We start from the raw sequence: 20,856 nt of genomic DNA on the forward strand, positions 1-20,856 counted from the left end.
CCCACGGGGTGGGATTTTGCGTGGAGCCCCAGATCGAGGGAGATTATCAGTGGTCTTGTATGTCTTCCATTTTCTAATTATTGCTCCCACTGTTGATTTCTTCACTCCAAGCTGGTTGGCTATTGCAGATTCAGTCTTCCCAGCCTGGTGCAGGGCTACAATTTTGTTTCTGGTGTCCTTTGATAGCTCTTTGGTCTTCACCATAGTGGAGTTTGGAGTCAGACTGTTTGAGGCTGTGCACAGGTGTCTTTTTATACTGATAACAAGTTTAAACAGGAGCCATTACTACAGGTAATGAGTGGAGGAAAGAGGAGACTCTTAAAGAAGAAGTTACAGGTCTGTGAGAGCCAGAAATCTTGATTGTTTGTTTCTGACCAAATACTTATTTTCCACCATAAAATGCAAAAAAAATGTTAAAAAAACAGACAATGTGATTTTCTGGATTTTTTTTTCTCAGTTTGTCTCCCATAGTTGAGGTCTACCTATGATGTAAATTACAGACGCCTCTCATCTTTTTAAGTGGTGGAACTTGCACTATTGCTGACTGACTAAATACTTTTTTGCCCCACTGTATATATTATACAAGCATTGTTTTGCTGTTTCAAATGATGTTTTGGGGGTACTAGCATGTTGGTAACCCACTTTTCTTGTACTGCTGTGGTATCTGCTGTGATTTTCTATATAAGAGTTTGAACAAAGATATATTTTATTACATTGGCCTTGTGTGAAGTTATCCGTCTTGGTTTTCATATGTATTGCTTCATGGCCGTTTAAGGGATTGATTCGGTGTTTGTCTGCTTCAAAGAAGCGACATGCACTTTTCCCTTTTTTTTTTCCATCAAGCGTTTTTCCATATCTCTTCAGGAGGAAAAAAAGCTAAAAAAATACTTGCATGAGCAGCAAAGTGAATTTCCCATAGAAATGAATTGGAAAAGTTTCCCAAGAGTTTTTGAGTTTGATTTTGAAAAGGATCTGTGTCAAAATATGTCTATAAGACTCAGTGTGAACATGGTCTAAGGGTATATGCACCCAGTCTTTTTTTTTAATTTTTTTTTAGGCATTTCTTCTCTGTAATCTGCCAGAAAAAGCGCTTACTATGCATTACCAAGAACATAATGCACTACAATGTAAATGCGACATTGTTGTGCACACATCAGTCTTTGCTACTTCTTTTAACCGCTTCAGGGTTCAGAAACAGTGAAGTAGTTGCAAGAAGCAGCATGTCCGTCCTTCAGGCGGCTTCCGCTATAGTTTGCTAAGCTGCAAGCAGCGGTGCTGCCACAAAACCTATAGCGAGACCACCAGCGAAGCAGCTTCATGCAAAAGACTGCCAACTAATTAAAGTGGCTTTGTCGGCGTCTTCAAGACATCGTGTACCCATATCCTTAAAGTGAACCTCTCAGAGGGATTGTGCACAGTAACCTACACAGTATCAGGTTGGCGCCGTTATACTGATTACAATGATACCTGGGTTGATGAAATCTGTCTTGTGGTTGTTGTTTATTCTTTATTTTCAGTTTTGTGTTAATGATATGCCCGTGCTCCGGGGCGGCCTGTGGGGGTCTTCATGTGGTGCTCCGATTAGGTATTCATCTGGATCCCTCACTGACCTGCCTCCTATTTTACATACTGTATATCTTATTGTTTGAAAAAATAATCACATTCATTATGCAGCCTGTGCTGTAGCATGATACGATCTATAATATCCATATTTTCATTTGATTTTGTCATATAAATTTCTTAAGGGAGAAAAAAAATATCAATCAAAATGGCGACAGCGGCCGTGCCTGCGCAGTAGCATCCTTTTTGCTAGAGAATTATTTGGGGCTCCATCAAAATGGTGCTGGTGGCACCCGTGCAGTAGCATCTATTGGAACGATGCTATTGCACAGGCGCCACCGTCGCCATCTTAACGGAGCCTAATTTTTTTTCTCTACCAAAATGGCACCTGCGCAGTAGCATCTATCACAGTCCAATAAATGCTACTGCGCAGGGGCAGCTGGTGCCATCTTGATTTTTTTTCTGTAGCAAAATGACGCCTGTGCAGTAGCATCTATCGCGTTCCGAATGATGCTACTACACAGGCACTGCCGCTGACTCCATTTTGATTAAGATTATATGTTTTTTTTTTCTCTCAAGAAATTCACATGACAAAATCAAATGAAAGTATGGATATTATTGATCGTATCGTGCTACAGCACAGCCTGCATGAGGAATGTATTTTATTTTTTCAAACAATAAGATATACAGTATGTAAAATATGGGGGAGGTCAATGTAGGATCAGTGACCTGTCAGAAGCCATACTGGTGAATAGCTAATGAGAGCACCACATGAAGACCCTCCACAGGCCGCCCCGGAGCACAGGCATATCATTAACTCAGAACTGAAAATAAAGATTAAGCAACAACCACAAGACAGATTTCATCACCAGGTATCATTGTAATCAGTATAATGGCGCCGACCTGACACTGTCTGTAGGTTACTGTGCACAATCCTGCTGACAGGCTCCCTTTAAGCGGAATTCACCAGTCAGCCCCCCCTCCCCCTGCTCCCCATAGGCCCAAAAGATTGATTTATTTTTAATCAGTGTTCTGATCCAACTATATCCGTTTATGGTTTGTGGGGCATCCATTTTTCTGTTATGCAAATAAATGTTTCCTAAACTTTAGGGTAAATGAACAGCATGCTGCACAACTCCGATGGCATCCGTCTTACCAATTTTTTTTTTCTTTGAATGGGTGAGTTTTGGCGCCGCTTACTTCTATCCAATATTCAAACCTTTTTTCTTATGCAAGGCATCGTTCAGTTGAAAAACCACACATTTCTATATCCTATTCCCCAATATATATTCTCCATAGAATACATGAAGACCTGATGTGTGAATGAGCCCCTACTGTAGGGTTTGTAGCTGAAGGTTTCTATATCTGCTGTGCTGCCTACTACGGCCACTTGCTCTTACTCTTCTATATTTCTTGAAGAAGGAAAGAGAAGTTTACAGGACAGAACACACACCATGTATACTTTGTTGTTTTCTTGTGATAGTGACTCCCCTTCTTTTGACCATGTTTGTATGATTTGTAACCAGCAGCCAGAGGAGATCCGTGCAGACCTCTGGTCAATCAAATGATGTCAGCCTGTCCACATGAGCTGCAGAACTGCCGGAGTCTGAGCTTTGCTCTCCGAATTACTACAGACCCACTGGGATCCATTCACTGCAGTAATTATTGGGAATCTGGAAACAACCATCATGGATTTACTAGGATCATAAATGATCTTTTAGAAACATTTAAAAGACAAGAGTGAAGATCTTAAAATTGTAATCCTCTGTGGGAAGGGGGTGACTTAACTATTTGGTAACTTTTTCATTATTTGTCCAAATATGTGTAACCGTCCAGTGTATATGTATGTATGTATATGTGTGTGTGTGTGTGTGTGTGTGTGTATGTACAGTATGTGTATATATATATTTATTTTTTACACTGACCATAAAATATCTCTAAATTTTTTTTTTTTATATATAAAACAACAGTACGCATGAAAATAAGAAATCTGTATTGATTGACGGATTTTTACTGAGATAGAAGATGACAGTTGATGCTGATATAGTTCTATAGAACTTGCAGTGGAATGTGTGCAATGTTCCTCCAGCTCCTCCCCCTCCATAAAATTTTAAAAGCACAAGCTGTCACCTCTGATCTCAAGAACGGAATTGAGAATGACTAGTCCAGGAGGAGAAAGAATCTGATTCCTATAAGGTTTATTACAAAGTTGCTTAGTTTCATCATTTTTAATTTATCAAATAAAAATTATAATGTTGGTTACTCTTTAACTACATTCAGTCCTCAAAAAAAAAAAAATAAAACCCATGCTGAAATATGAGGTCATTTGCTTTGCTACGCTAAGCTGCTATAATCTGCTAATTATGTGTTAATAAGAGGAGGCTTGTAAGGCACTATATGGATTGTAAACCATGGCAGATCTGTCACTGACCAGAGAAAGTGCATTCCCGGATGGATGTGGAATGTGACATATCTCCTCCAGCGAACAGTAATTATGTCCTTGTTATATGGCCCAGCTCTACAGGGGATAATGGTGAATTATCCCCTTGTAGCTGAAGTAGTTTTCCTGCAAGTCTAAGTCATGTAAGTGGAAGGATCCTTATAAGACGGAATATAAACCAGCTCAGCCGTGATGCATAAGCTGAGTTTCGGGAGCATGGACCGGCTGTGTCCAGGCGTGTAGAATCCAAAAGAAGAAAATGTCCAGTTTCACCGAATCCATGAAAAAAAGTTTTCTTTATTCACAAACTTAACTATGGAGGATACAAACTTCAGCACAAACCATATGGGTAAGAAACTCAACACGTTTCTGGAGACTAACCTCCCTTAATCATGATAATTTTTTTCTACAGACAAATAATTACAATAGTCTCATTGATGTTGCAGAGACTGTGTGATTTCCAATGGAACATTAGTATGTGCCCCCCATCCGCAATACAGATAAGCTTATGGTACTGTTTATGTGATTGGCTCTTAAAAGGAAATCTGTCAGTAGGATCGATGCTCATGTGGGTATGTCAAGAGACGGGACAAAAATACAGCTTTGGTGACAAAAAAAAAAAATTGCCTACTCTTCAAAGGATTGAAATACTAAAAAATAGAATTATTCTTACCGTTAATTCGGTTTCTAGTAACCCACCATGACCGCACACCTGGAGGATGTTACCCCTTTCCTAATAGGGACAGGAAATGACAAGAGGTTAAATAACCCCTCCCTCATCCTCCCCCTCTGTTATTATAAAGGACCACAGGAGAAGGAATGCTTCAAATTATATTTATTCTTTACAGAACATATATCAAGCAAAGGGAGGGATTACTCTTGCTGTCGTGGCGGGTTACTAGAAACCGAATTAACGGTAAGAATAATTCTATTTTCTCTAGTAACCCCCCGCGACAGCACACCTGGAGCAGTACCCAAGAGTAACATTTAGGGAGGGACTATAGCTCTAACAATTTTTTCTCCGAAGGCTAAGTCTTCTTTTGACATCAGGTCCAGCCTGTAATGTTTGGAGAACGTATGGACCGAGGACCACGTAGCAGCTCTGCATATTTGCTCAATGGAAGCACTGGCTTTTTCGGCCCAGGAGACAGCTGTTGCCCTAGTAGAATGAGCTGTGAGTGGAAGGCCTTGAATCTGATAAGCCTCCAGGATTGCTCTTTTGATCCAATTCGCAATTGTAGATTTGGAAGTCTTCTTCCCCTTATTCTGGCCGAGAAGATGAATAAACCGATTCTGATCCTTTCTAATCTTCTCTGAAGCTTGAAGATAATAAAGTACCGTTCTCCGAACATCCAAAGTATGGAAATGTTCCTCTTCCTCATTCTTTGGTTCCTAATAGAAAGAAGGAAGAATTATCTCCTGCGACTTGTGGAAATCAGAGACGACTTTTGGGAGAAAGGATGGATCCAATCGCAGGATAAGCCTGTCCTGTAGAATCTTCATGTAGAGTTCATTGATTGACAAGGCTTGTAGTTCTCCAACTCTTCTGGCTGTTGTTATAGCTACCAGGAAGGTGGTCTTCCAGGCGAGTTTATCCATACTTATTGATGACAAGGGCTCAAACAGTGGAAGTGGAAGTCCTTTCAGGACTATATTCAGGTCCCAGGATGGGACTATATTTATGGGTCTTGGAGATATGCGGGATGCCGCCGTCATAAATCGTCTTACCCATCTATGGTCGGCTAAAGATTGGTCAAAATAAGAGCTCAGGGCTGCCACCTGTACCTTGAGGGTGCTGGGTCTGAGACTTTTTTCCAGCCCATCCTGTAAAAAATCCAGGATCCTGACTAGGTTCGGTCTGTCTGGGTTAGGCCGTTCAGAAGCACACCATGTGATAAAGGTCTTCCAGATTTTTGGTAGATAGAATTGGTTACTGTTTTTCGGCTGTTTTGTAGTGTCTTAATGACTTTCTTTGATAGCCCTCTGGTCCTCAGAATTGAGAATTCAGAAGCCAGGCATTCAGGTGTAACCTCTCGGGATCTGGATGGAGTATTGGCCCTTGGTAGAGAAGGTTCTTGACCGGAGGAAGTGTTATTGGTCCATCTATTTTTAGGCTGATGAGGGTCCCGAACCAGCTTCTTTTGAGCCAAATGGAGCCACCAAGATCACCTTGAGTTTCTCTGCCCTTATCTTCTGTAGGACTCTTGGTAGGACTGGTAATGGAGGAAAAGCATACGCCAGTGTAAATGTCCATGGTTGGGCCAATGCATCCACAGCTAGCCCCGGATTGATTGGATCTAGCGAGAAAAACTGGTCTAACTTTGTGTTTTGACTGTTTGCGAACAGGTCCACTTCTGGCTGTCCCCATCTTCTGACCAGTATCTGAAAGACTTCCGGGTCTAGGCTCCATTCTCCTGGATGGATCTTTGTCCTGCTCAGGAAGTCGGCCTGTATATTTATTTCTCCATTTATATGTAGGGCAGATAGAGAGAGAACATGATCCTCGGCCCACGAAAATATTCTCGCTGATATTGTTTTTAGATCCTCGTGTCTTGTACTTCCCTGATGGCGAAGGTGGGCAACTGTTGTCATGTTGTCCGAGTATATATTTATATGGGAATTCTGAACAAGAGTTACTGCTGCCTTGAGAACTTCTACCGCTTTTAGTTCTTTGAAGTTCGAGGATTGCTGGCTTATTTCGGTTGACCAGTATCCCTGGAATATGTGCTGGTCTACCGTAGCTCCCCAACCTTTTCCGCTGGCATCTACTGTTATAGTCACCACTGGGTCCTGCAACCAGGGAACTCCTCTTAAGTTCTCCTTCTGTAGCCACCATGTCAATGAGGACCTTGCGTGCGGTGGTATTCGGATCTTTTTGTCTAGAGAATCTTGACAAAATATGAGTTTGGAGTATTCTGGTGTGGGCTTGTGCCCATGCCACCATCTGGATGCATGATATCATGGTCCCCAGAACCGACATAGCCCATCTTAGAGATACTATCTTTTTGTCTTGCAACATTCTTATCTTCGATGTAAGCAGGGTCCGTTTTTGTTCGGGTAAGAAAGATGTTTGGTTGTGAGAGTCTAACAGGGCTCCTAAGAAAATCTTTGCTGTTGATGGAACCATATCTGATTTTTTTGGGGTTTACTACCCAGCCTAGAGATGACAAGATCTGGACTGTCGTTTGAAGATGCTCCTGTAGAATCGGAACCGTGGGGGCCACTACCAAGAGGTCGTCGAGGTACAGGATTATGCATATCTGCCGACCTCTGATGTAGGCCATTACTTCGGACATGATCTTTGTGAAGATCCTTGGGGCCGAGGACAGACCAAATGGGACATTGAACTGAAAGTGATCTATGTCTTTTCCTCTGGTGACCGCAAATCTTAGGAATTTCCGATAAGTTGGATGGATTGGGACTTGATAATAAGCGTCCTGTAAATCTATAGACGCCATGACGAAGTCTTGCCCTATTAAGGGTACTGTCGATCTGACGGACTCCATCCTGAATCTTCTGTAGGTTACATATTGATTCAGGGGTTTCAGGTTGATTATCATCCGATGGGTTCTATTTGGTTTTCTTATCAGGAATAGGTTGGAATAATGACCTCTGTTCCTCTCGTGTTCCGGGACTATGGAGATCACATTGTTGGCTAAGAGATCCTGTACTCCCGCTATCAACGTGGATTGTCGCTTTGGTGTAGATAACGTTGTTGTCTTTAATCTTTTTGGGGGATATGACATAAACTATCTTTATCCCCTCTCTGACCAATCTTAAAGTCCACTGATCTACGCAGATCTCTTGCCAGTATGGGAGGAAGTTTCAGATTCGACAACCCCCCCTCCCCCACCGTGATAGCGTCATTGCTTTCTTTGATTTTGGGGTTGGGAAAGAAAAAGATTCCTGTCTTTCCCTCCTTTTGGATAACTCCAACGTCCCGTCTTGCCCTTCCCTTTGTATTGAGGAGTATGCTCCTGCTGAGTGCGGAAGGGTCTTTTTCTAGGGTTTCTAGGTTCTGGTAAAGTCTTCTTTTTGTCTGAGGCCTTCTCCAGAAGATCATCCAAGGCTGGTCCAAACATATACTTTCCTTTGAAAGGAATAGAACACGGCCTCATCTTAGAAGTCATATCACCAGACCAGGATCTTAGCCAGAGTGCATGCCTTACTGAGTTTGACAATGCAGATAATCTCGCCGTCACCCTCACGGATTCTGCGGAGGCATCCGCTAAAAAGCCTGTTGCTTTCTGGAAGATAAGCAAGGAGGCTAGAATATCCTCTCTAGGAGTACCTGAGGACAAGTGCTCTTCTAGTTGCCCCAGCCAGCGATGCATCGATCTAGCCACACAGGTGGATACGGAATTGATGTTCAATAAGGACGTTGACGTTTCCCACGATTTCCTTAGTAGTCCGTCCATCTTACGTTTCAGAGGATCTCTCAATTGGGAGGCATCTTCGAATGGTAGCGTGGTCTTTTTGGCTACCCTAGCAATCTGGACGTCCACTTTTGGAACCTCCGACCATCATGAAGCTGTCTCGTCATCTACTGGAAATCTGTCCTTAATTTCCGCTGGAGTAGTCAGCCTCTTTTCTGGGGATTCCCACTCTTCCAGAACTAAATCACGGATATTCTGGTGAATGGGAAACACCTGTCTTTTCTTAGAACGATGCCCCCGAACATCTCTTCCTGTACTGACTGAGCCGTTTTTTCTTCCTCGATTTCCATAGTCTTCCTTACTGCTGTGAGGAATCCTTCTATGTCATTTGAAGAGAATATCTCTTGCTGGAAGGTTTCAGAGTCAAGGGATAATTCACCTTCCTCTGGGGGTTCGTCCGACGTCTCCCCTTGAGAGTCCTCCTGCCCTTCTTCCTGTGGATTAAGTTTCCTTTTCTTAGCCTCAGGAGGGGCACCAGGAGATAGTGTAGGCTGGGAAAGGGTGGCCAGAGATGTTTTAATTTCGTGCTGGATTAAGCCTTTGATCTCTTCCATCAGAGATGGCTGCTCTTCCCTGATAATTTTTTCTGTGCATTCTTTGCAACATGGTTTCTTGTATGAAGAGGACAGCTTCTTCATACAAACTGCGCATATACGGGTAGTTTTAGTTTTGCCTCCTGATGTGGGTTCCTTGTCCCCCTAAAAAAAGAAGGGGAGAAGGAATCATAAGATTACAACACACATCAGGGAGTGGACACCCTGGGCCAGACTACTCACTGGGGCCGGGATGGTGCTGTGATCTGCAGATGCAGAGCGCGAGGAAGCGGACATCTCCATGGTCTTCACCACACAGTGGTGCTACCTGCGATGACTTCCTGTCCGGGGCCTAAATATAGGTGACCGGACCGCAGCACCTGTCCTCATGGATAGAGGACCTCCTCCTCCGATGTACGGATGTACGTGGGAGGGAGACCGCCGACGTAATCCACGCCGTTCACTTTGCGTTCCAGCCTGGGACGGAAAAGGACCTTCCAAGTCACCGAAGCCGGCTGGCGTCTGACGTCACATCCTGCCGCCGGCTTCAGACTGGAAGTCTACACGCGCGCACGAAGGAGGATAAGGGCTGGAGAGCTCAGAGAGGCCTCCAGCCGAAGAATGCCCCAGACCTTGCCCGAAGGTGCGGAATGGTGGCAAAGAGTCCCGAGTCGGAGGAGACGGGAGCAGCGACGGGGAATAGACGTAAGTCCGATCCCAGCTGCCCGGCAATAATGTTTATATTCCCCCGGTGACCGCTGCCGGCACAGTACACCTGGGATGGCCTCGTCATCCCTAGTAGCGACAGGAAAGAACACTGAGGGGGAGGATGAGGGAGGGGTTATTTAACCTCTTGGTCATTTCCTGTCCCTATTAGGAAAGGGGTAACATCCTCCAGGTGTGCTGTCGTGGGGGGTTACTAGAGAAAATGTGTATTTTTTAAACATGGTTACTTTAAAGGGATTTCTGTTCCCAGAAATACACATTGATTGCCTCTGCCATATATCTTATAATTAATAGACCGTGGGAGACAATTCGCATTTCATCCTAGAACTGGAAACCAATAACAGTGCCCTGCAGTCATTAGGCAGTATACGGTAATTAAGGCACAAGGGAAACAGCCTAACTAATGGCGTCCAGCAATCTTAAGCTTACTGGTGTGTCGGGGACCTGTCTTATAAGTCCATGTGCCTGGTTCTAAAGCAGAGGAGCCCCCTTACAAGAGGTCGGTGGGTTTCCAGGAGGTAAAGCACTTGCCACCAAACCTTTAAAGGGAACCTGTGAGCTGATTCATGCTGCCCGAACTACAAGTAGCATGAATCTGACACTGGCTCCTTTATCACAGTCATCTACGTTTCATTCTGAAAGTCTGTGGTGTTTCCTAGTGAGACACAGACAGAGGTAGAGACTTCTCAGTAAAGCGGGTGGGAAGCAGCTGCCAGAGACCTGCCTCCAGGACTAGTCCTCCTATTCACATCAGAGTAAAGCATCCTTGGCTGTGATATTGGAGGTTATTGTTGCACTTGGCTCAGACACGATGTATCTGCTCTCAGGTATTTCAGGCCAGCCTTTACCTTGTATCATGGCAGAAGCATCGGGTTATTTTTATAATGAGATACCACCGTGCTCTGCGGGTGAGTCTGTAGCCATATGGTGGTCTACATGTCATTATATCCTGTGTGTATAACTGTGGACAGATAAGACATTTGCAGTATTAAGCTGCACTGCAGAAGTCTCTGATACTAAATATGAAGCACAAATCCGAGGTTCACTCCAGGACACCATATATACAGCCTCCGTGGTGTTTCTGTAAAGCTCGTCTCTGGACAATCTGTCGTTATTAGGTTGAGGTTTAGAACAATAAAACCTGTAATTGTATGTGGTCTGTGCAAAAAAGGAGGGCCCAGTCTTTCCCTATGGGAAATTCCTCTCTTTGCACCGAGGCCGCCGCTCAGAAGCTGTGTGCAGAGAGACTTAGGATTTAATGCCGACTGTTAGGATTTTATACTTCTACCTCAGTCGTAGGAAGAGTGTTCTCATGTAGGAATCCCCTCATAGTGAAGTGTATGTAACAGAACAGTACAATAAGGTCCACTACACAGTGCAGACATTTTACTACTGGGAAAAGTAATTAGCAGATTTACTGACCTGTGCCAAAATTCTGGTGCCATTTGGCTTACGTGCCCAGCACCACACTTGTGTGTTTTAGGCACTTTCTATGACTTGTCTAACAAAGTGTGGCTTGATTTTTGGCACACAAATGTGCGCCCATATTGTAGGCATGGCCCCATCCAGGTCCCCATATTGTAGGCATGTCCCCATCCTGGTCCTCATATTGTAGTCATGTCCCCATCCGGGTCCTCATATTGTAATCATGTCCCCATATTGTAGTCATGTCCCCATCCATGTCCCCATATTGTAGGCATGTCCCCATCCGGGTCCTCATATTGTAGTCATGTACCCATATCCAGGTCCTTATATTGTAGTTATGTCTCCATACTGTAGGCATGTTCCCATCCAGGTCCCCATATTGTACATATGTCCCCAACCAGGGTATGCATGGCCACCTCCTCATCCCCATCCTGGTATGCATGGCCCCCTCAGAGTATAATTTAACCACACACCGTATAATGCAGCCTCCCCCCCCACACACACACACAGTATAACACAGCTTCACACACACACAGTATAATGCAGCCTCCCCCCACACACACACAGTATAATGCAGCCTCTCCCACCCACACACAGTATAACAAAGCCTCCCCCATCACACACAGTATAACGCAACCCCACACAGCCACACTATAATGCAGTCCCTACCACACACGCAGTCCCCTCCCACACACGGTATAATGCAGACCCCCCTGCACACAAACACTCTGCTGGCACAGCGTGGCGCACAATGAAGTGATGTCATCTGTGTCTCTCTCCTCCATCACAGCTTTCAATTGTGTCTAAGCTGAATGTGAGGGAGAGGGTGAGGTCGGCACAACGCCGGTCCCCATAGCAGCCGAGTGGTGTGCCGCTATTAGCACACACCACTGGCTGGGGGCCCTTGAGAGAGTGGGGGCCCTAGGCAGCTGCCTCATCTGCCTGCCCCTAATGTTGGCCATGCCTGCAGGCGGCATGAAACAGCCTCTCAGGCACCGCATATTTGAGAATTTGAGACCCCAGCTCTAAGGACTACAGGGTGGGACATTTATATGGATACACCTGGGTGGGCCATGTATATGGATACACTTAAATAAAATGGGAATGGTTGGAGATATCAACTTCCTGTTTGTGGCACACTGGTATATGGGGGGGGGGAACTTTTCAAGATGGGTGGTGACCATGGCGGCCATTTTGAAGTCGGCCATTTTGGATCCAACTTTATAAATGGCCCACCCATGTGTATCCATATAAATGGCCCACCCTGTATTTGCTGTTCATACATTCAGGCTTTTGAGCATCTTTTAGCAGCTTCAGTTTTCCAAAGACACCAAGTGGTTGAAGTAAATGATCCAACCGTTCTCCAGGCATTTTCCAGTATGAAGATCCTCTATACTTTACAATACATGTCAATGGGGAGACTCACAAGATGCCTTGGCCTCATTTTGAGCATTTTGCCAGTGTTTTTGCTTCAAATCGGGTAAAAAAAATACAACCCAAAAAGCTAAAAAACATTAAAGATAAAAAAAATTCTTCATGATTACAGGAAACACTACTTTTAAACCTTCACTCACACAAGCGTATAACATGGCTGTGTTCTATGTGATGTTTATCGGATAGCCCTCGGCCCAATATTATACTATGGGGCAGAGCAGATCTGTGATGTATATATGATAGCACTCGGCCCAATGTTATACTATGGGGCAGAGCAGATCTGTGATGTTTATAGCATAGCACTCGGCCCAATGTTATACTATGGGGCAGAGCAGATCTGTGATGATTATAGGATGTTATACTATGGGGCAGAGCTGATCTGTGATGTATATGGAATAGCACTCGGCCCAATGTTATACTATGGGGCAGAGCAGATCTATGATGTATATAGAATAGCACTCGGCCCAATGTTATACTAGCGTATAACATGGCTGTGTTCTATGTGATGTTTATCGGATAGCCCTCGGCCCAATATTATACTATGGGGCAGAGCAGATCTGTGATGTACAGTACAGACCAAAAGTTTGGACACACCTTCTCATTTAAAGATTTTTCTGTTTTTTCAGGACTATGAAAATTGTACATTCACACTGAAGACATCAAAACTATGAATTAACACATGTGGAATTAGATACTTAACAAAAAAGTGTGAAACAACTGAAATTGTCTTATATTCTAGGTTCTTCAAAGTAGCCACCTTTTGCTTTAATGACTACTTTGCACACTCTTGGCATTCTCTTGATGAGCTTCAAGAGGTAGTCACCGGGAATGGTTTTCACTTCACAGGTGTGCCCTGTCAGGTTTAATAAGGGGGATTTCTTGCCTTATAAATGGGGTTGGGGACCATCAGTTATGTTGTGCAGAAGTCTGGTGGATACACAGCTGATAGTCCTACTGAATAGAATTTGTATAATGGCAAGGAAAAAGCAGCTAAGTAAAGAAAAACGAGTGGCCATCATTACTTTAAGAAATGAATATCAGTCAGTCTCAAAAATTGGGAAAACTTTGAAAGTGTCCCCAAGTGCAGTGGCAAAAACCATCAAGCACTACAAAGAAACTGGCTCACATGAGGACCGCCCCAGGAAAGGAAGACCAAGAGTCACTTCTGCTTCTGAGGATAAGTTTATCCGAGTCTCAGAAAACACAGGTTAACAGCAGCTCAGTTTAGAGACCAGGTCAATGCCACACAGAGTTCTAGCAGCAGACACATCTCTACAACAACTGTTAAGAGGAGACTTTGTGCAGCAGGCCTTCATGGTAAAATAGCTGCTAGGAAACCACTGCTAAGGACAGGCAACAAGCAGAAGAGACTTGTTTGGGCTAAAGAACACAAGGAATGGACATTAGACCAGTGGAAATCTGTGCTTTGAGTTTAACAAGAACTGACATACTGGATATACATAGAGAGTATATGGTCCTATAGAGACGGGACCAAAATGAGAGCGCAGCCGCGACTCCACAAAATATGCACAACCTACAAGCGAACAGGAGTATACTCTCATATATAAGTGTACGTAAAAATGAAGCCCTGAGTCTAGAAGTGGTATCAAAAAAAGTGAAACATTTTTATTAGACAAGGCTCATTGTGGATACAGGGAATGGCTAAAAAGCCTGAATACACAAAAACATGACGAGAAAACAAGGAAAAACCACATAAAAACAAAAAACAACAACTACCTGTGGAGGAACACCCCTAGAGATATTGGTGCTACGAGTGGGCATAGAGTGACTAGAAATGGCATCCCACCATTAAAGGACAAGTGTAAAGGGAGCCCATATAAGCCACTATTACAGCCCCTATGCTAGATATAATCACACTCGTGCAGCCAGCATCACCGTGACTTACCCATGTGGGAAGGGGGAACCTCGACAGGCAGCAGAAAGGGCCCCAACGCGCGTTTCGCGAAGTTGGCTTCCTCAGGGGACCATAAAAAGCATCCATCAGTGCCCGGCCATATATACATGCTGGATGGCAACCTAAACTAATTGCAAGAGCCGCGCCAGGTGCGGCGCGTGCGCAGTGCCGCCCACGGCGTCCGACGCCACATCCGGCCATCCAGACCTCGGCGCGGGTCAAGGAAAACATTTCCTGTGACGTCAGAGACCCGCGCCGGGTCTTCAGGATGCCTTCGGTGACGCGGACGGAGTCGGGGCCGCAGTGCGCACGCGCACAGCGCGGCGGCCATCTTACATCCTGGATAGAGTATGGGCAGGGACTGAGGGGCTGCTAATAGTTATAAAAGACTGCGGTGTAAGTGCGAGAACAGAAACAATACCATAAAAACACTGTTGAGAGAAAAGAGAGGGACAACAAGAGAATGTACAACGGAGTTCATGGCAAGAACAGACAGTATACACTGTAATACTCCGTTAGTGTTCTAATCCGGAATGTCCGCAATCCAAAGGGTGCTCCCATGCAATCCATATGTGAATTTGTTCCACAATACGAAGAATCAATCCTTATCTGGTCACAACTGGCCAGAGGGAGATATATATCCAGAACAAAAGGAGTTGGTGGACCTCTAATCACTAAACAGATAGAAAGTGAAACACATAAAAAAAATGTTAAAATGCAGAACATGCAACACCCAAAATATAAAAGGGGAGAGTAGGATGACGCGAAAGCAGACTGTCAAACAATTGGCAGTTACCTCTGCTGATATGGGTACATTGATTAATAAAAACGATCCGAAAATAAACCCCTCAGCCATGAAGGAGATGCAGCAAAGGAAGGGGCCAGGTACATACTTATTAAAGAAAAGGGGTGAAGGATAATTGTTCGTTGAGCCCGTGCGGGGACATGGTGCCCAGAATCACAATCCATCGGCACTCCAGCTGCGCCAGAATACGTTTGCGGTCACCTCCCCTAATACCACAGTGTACCTTGTCTATGCCCCGCACCTTGAAAGAAGCGGGGTCACATCCATGGCACAGTCTGAAGTGCCGAGGGACCGGTTCCAATTCAGCAATGTCCACCGCATTTCTGGCCGCACTAATGCCCCGCACGTGCTCACGTATCCTCACCCTGAGTTCACGAGATGTAAGTCCTACGTAACCGAGATTACAGGCACAGACGGCATAGTACACCACATAGGTAGTATTACACGTAATATAGTTGGTAATACGGTATTCTTTATCGCTATTAGCTGATGTAAATGTTGTTGCTCTAACGGAATTGCGACAGGCCAAACACGACCCACATGGGAAAAAGCCCCATTTTTGTTTACCCATCCCAAACAGAGTGGCCGGTTTTGCCACATAGTGACTTTTTGTCAAGATGTCTTTCAGATTTCTTCCTCTCCTTGCTGTTAGGAGAGGATATTCTGGAATTAATCTTTCCAGAGTTGGTTCAGTCTTAAGGACCGGCCAATGCTTAGATAGGATATTTCGGATACATCCCCATTGGTCATTATACGTTGTGATAAAACGTACGGGTTGTTCTCTATTTGCTGCCCTAGTCCTCATAGTGCCAAGAAGATGTTCTCTTGGTACTCTCTTGGCTCGCAAATATCCCTGTTTAATACTCCTATTGCTGTACCCCCTCTCCCGGAACCTGCTGGAAAGGTCACGAGCCCGGGCCTCAAACATTCCATCCAATGAGCAGATCCTCTTCATCCGTAAGAATTGTCCTATAGGGACCGCTCGTATTGTAGAGGAGATGTGAGCACTGGATGCATGGAGAAGTGCATTTACTGAGGTTTCCTTTCGGAAAACATCAGTTTGTAGCATCCCCGAATCATCAGTCAGAATTTTTACATCCAGAAAGTCAATAGTTTTGGAGGCAATCTTATAGGTAAGTCTGATGTTATATTGGTTCTGATTAAGCTCATGGATGAACTGTCGGAGCCCAGGCTCGCCACCCTGCCAAATAAGAAGGATGTCATCGATATAGCGATACCAGCACTGCGCCTGGGAGGCGGCGCGTGCGCCATCACCGAAAACCTCCCTCTCCCAATACCCGAGAAAGAGGTTTGCGTAGGACGGCGCACACGCCGCGCCCATCGCAGTGCCGCGCTGTTGTAAAAAGTAGCGATCCTTAAAAGTAAAGAAATTATGTGTCAAAATAAATTCCAGCAGTTCCAGGACGAGGGAGCACAACTCAGGATTCAGGTTGCTTGATTCCAGATAGAATTTAGTGGCCCTTATACCATCTGTGTGGTCAATGCTCGTATAGAGCGACTCAACATCAATTGTTGCGAGAAGCATATCTGGTTCCATTACCAAGCCGTCCAGCCTCCTCAGGACGTCCGTAGTGTCTCTGACATAGGAGGGCAGCGTCTCAACCAGCGGATGAAGATAGTATTCAATAAATTTACAAGCTGGATCGCATAGCCCTCCCATGCCAGAGACAATAGGACGCCCGGGAGGTGTGACGGGATCCTTATGGACCTTGGGCAGCAAATATAGTGTTGGTATCACTGGGGCTTTAACACATAGTCCATCAAAGATTTTTTTGGGGATAATCCCTAGTTGGTAAGCCCTATCCAATATTTCATACAAGAGCTCAGAGAACATTGCCAGTGGATTGTGGGGTAAGAGTGTGTATCCCCCCCTATCCCTAAGTTGGCGAAAGGCCTCCCTTTCATACATATCCGTCGGCCAGATCACCACGTTCCCCCCCTTGTCTGCAGGCTTGATGACCACATCAGTCATAGATCTCAATTCCTTTAACGCCTGACGTTGAGATCTACTAAGATTATCTCTCCCCCTGCTCTGTGAAATAGCCCTAAAATCGGCCAAAACCAACTTATTAAAAATCTCAATTTGGGGGCATACAGAGAAGGGGGGGAACGTGGTTGACCTCGGCACGACGGAGGTAGGGAAGGTACCTCTGGTAGGGGCAGCACTCTCACTTCCAAGTTCTTCCAACGTGGCCAGTGTCTCCCGATCCATAGTGGTGTCCAGGCCGTCTGTGCCTGTCGGTCTCTGCGCACTGCGGCCCCGACTCCGTCCGCGTCACCGAAGGCATCCTGAAGACCCAGCGCGGGTCTCTGACGTCACAGGAAATGTTTTCCTTGACCCGCGCCGAGGTCTGGATGGCCGGATGTGGCGTCGGACGCCGTGGGCGGCACTGCGCACGCGCCGCACCTGGCGCGGCTCTTGCGATTAGTTTAGGTTGCCATCCAGCATGTATATATGGCCGGGCACTGATGGATGCTTTTTATGGTCCCCTGAGGAAGCCAACTTCGCGAAACGCGCGTTGGGGCCCTTTCTGCTGCCTGTCGAGGTTCCCCCTTCCCACATGGGTAAGTCACGGTGATGCTGGCTGCACGAGTGTGATTATATCTAGCATAGGGGCTGTAATAGTGGCTTATATGGGCTCCCTTTACACTTGTCCTTTAATGGTGGGATGCCATTTCTAGTCACTCTATGCCCACTCGTAGCACCAATATCTCTAGGGGTGTTCCTCCACAGGTAGTTGTTGTTTTTTGTTTTTATGTGGTTTTTCCTTGTTTTCTCGTCATGTTTTTGTGTATTCAGGCTTTTTAGCCATTCCCTGTATCCACAATGAGCCTTGTCTAATAAAAATGTTTCACTTTTTTTGATACCACTTCTAGACTCAGGGCTTCATTTTTACGTACACTTATATATGAGAGTATACTCCTGTTCGCTTGTAGGTTGTGAAATCTGTGCTTTGGTCTGATGAGTCCAAATTTGAGATCTTTGGTTCCAACCACCGTGTCTTTGTGCGACGCAGAAAAGGTGAACGGATGGACTCATACATGCCTGGTTCCCACCGTGAAGTATGGAGGAGGAGGAGTGATGTTGTGGGGGTGCTTTGCTGGTGACACTGTTGGGGATTTATTCAAAATTGAAGGCATACTGAACCAGCATGGCTACCACAGCATCTTGCAGCGGCATGCTATTCCATCCGGTTTGCATTTATTTGGACCATCATTTATTTTTCAACAGGACAATGACCCCAAACACACCTCCAGGCTGTGTAAGGGCTATTTGACCAAGAAGGAGAGTGATGGGTGCTACACCAGATGACCTGGCCTCCACAGTCACCAGACCTGAACCCAATCGAGATGGTTTGGGGTGAGCTGGACCGCAGAGTGGAGGCAAAAGGGCCAACAAGTGCTAAGCATCTCTGGGAACTCCTTAGGCTATGTGCACACTTTGCAGATTCCACTGCGGATTTTTCCGCAGCGGAATTGCAAAATCCGCAGTGAAAACCCATCGCGGTTTTTACTGCGGATTTATCGCGGTTTTTACTGCGTTTTCTTCTGCGGATTTTCAACTGCAGTTTTCTATTGGAGCAGCTGAAAATCCGCAGAAAAGAAGTGACATGCTGCGGAATGTAATCCGCAGCGTTTCCGCGCGGATTTTTCTGCAGCATGTGCACAGCGTTTTTTGTTTCCCATAGGTTTACATTGAAATGTAAACTCATGGGAAACTGCTGCGGATCCGCAGCAAAATCCGCAAAGTGTGAATATAGCCTCAAGGATTGTTGGAAGATCATTCCCGGTGACTACCTCTTGAAGCTCATCAAGAGAATGCCAAGAGTGTGCAAAGCAGTCATCAAAGCAAAAGGTGGCTACTTTGAAGAACCTAGAATATAAGACATAATTTCAGTTGTTTCACACTTTTTTGTTAAGTATATAATTCCACATGTGTTAATTTATAGTTTTGATGTCTTCAGTGTGAATGTACAATTTTCATAGTCATGAAAATACAGAAAAATCTTTGAATGAGAAGGTGTGTCCAAACTTTTGGTCTGTACTGTATATAGGATAGCACTCAGCCCAATGTTATACTATGGGGCAGAGCAGATCTGTGATGTATATAGGATAATGTTATACTATGGGGCAGAGCAGATCTGTGATGTTTATAGCATAGCACTCGGCCTAATGTTATACTATGGGGCAGAGCAGATCTGTGATGTATATAGGATAATGTTATACTATGGGGCAGAGTAGATCTGTGATGTTTATAGCATAGCACTCGGCCCAATGTTATACTATGGGGCAGAGCAGACCTGTGATGTTTATAGCATAGCACTCGGCCCAATGTTATACTGTGGGGCAGAGCAGATCTGTGATGTATATAGGATAGCACTCAGCCCAATGTTATACTATGGGGCAGAGCAGATCTGCGACTTTGTTTTCTTTTGCCGATTCAGCATGAGATAAAAAACAAAATCGCAGCATGCTGTGAGTGGCCCCAGAGTTCGGATCACGTGCAGCCATACAAGTCTGTGGGTGTGTGTGTAACATCAGATTGCACTCAGATAACCTCAAGAGTGCAGCCTGACATCTGTGGACTCAGACAGTGGAGTCTTGCCCGCACCTGTGCTCCGATTCTGTCATATGAGCGGTTCTGACAGAGTTGGAGCCAAGTGTCATTGATTGAGCTGATTTTTCTTGCATCAGAGAATCATCGCTCGTAAGCAGAACTATTGTTTATATTGTCTCCTATGTTCAGGTAATGCTTTCCATGGTTGTCTATGTGCGCTCTGTAGGGGCTGCTTTTCAGTATCAGATGCTTGATCGCAGCACATTGAGTCTTTGCTGTGCTGATTCTGGAGAACAGCATTCATCCCTCACCACATTGCTGAGCTTTCAGTCCCTGCATTCTGGTGTGATGAAAAATTCTAAGCCTGAGTGTCAAACTTCTAGTCTCTAGTCTAATTGTTGATAGCGGACCTGTAACTGCTGGTGATGTCACCCGTTCAGCCAGTCCTAATGGTGTTATCCCTATATGCTGGAAGTGGCTGCATCAAACAGAGGGTCCTTCACCCCTAGAACGCCATTTATACTAAACAGATTGGCATATGGGGATCTAACACTACATGGACACACCGGCAGTTATCAACACCAGGTCACAACACTAATGTGGTGGAGCATACGTCAGCCCCCCCATGATAAAGCCAGGGGGGGGGGGGGGCAGCAACAGTACTAAATACTCCATCATTAATGGTGGGGCATCTGGGAGAGTAATACAATCTCTATATACACATCATGATAGTTAATAGATGGCAAAATAAAGGAGCACTCTGCTTTTATTTTTTACATTTTGGAAGTGATAGACTTTAGTGAAAAAAAAGTTATATGTTTGTCCTGTAGTGATCAATTCTTTTTATGAAGGAACAGTTATTCTGTGCAGTTGTCCTGATGTATGCTTGTGCTGATTATTGGACTGTAATGTTGAGGAGTGAAATGATTTCTCATCTCGGCGAGTCATTGATTTGCTTCCTTAGAGTAAGAACTGCAGGTCTTGTACCAGGGACACCGGGAGC

General features: G+C 44.9%; 1 protein-coding gene across 1 annotated transcript in view; it reads left to right on the forward strand.

The window, feature by feature from the left end:
- MNAT1 (MNAT1 component of CDK activating kinase) overlaps positions 1-20,856 on the forward strand; it is a 191,750-nt gene that overhangs the window by 169,597 nt on the left and 1,297 nt on the right. The gene's annotated exons all lie outside the window — the stretch shown is intronic.

Source organism: Ranitomeya imitator, chromosome 1, assembly GCF_032444005.1.
Source record: "Ranitomeya imitator isolate aRanImi1 chromosome 1, aRanImi1.pri, whole genome shotgun sequence".
NCBI lineage: Eukaryota > Metazoa > Chordata > Amphibia > Anura > Dendrobatidae > Ranitomeya > Ranitomeya imitator.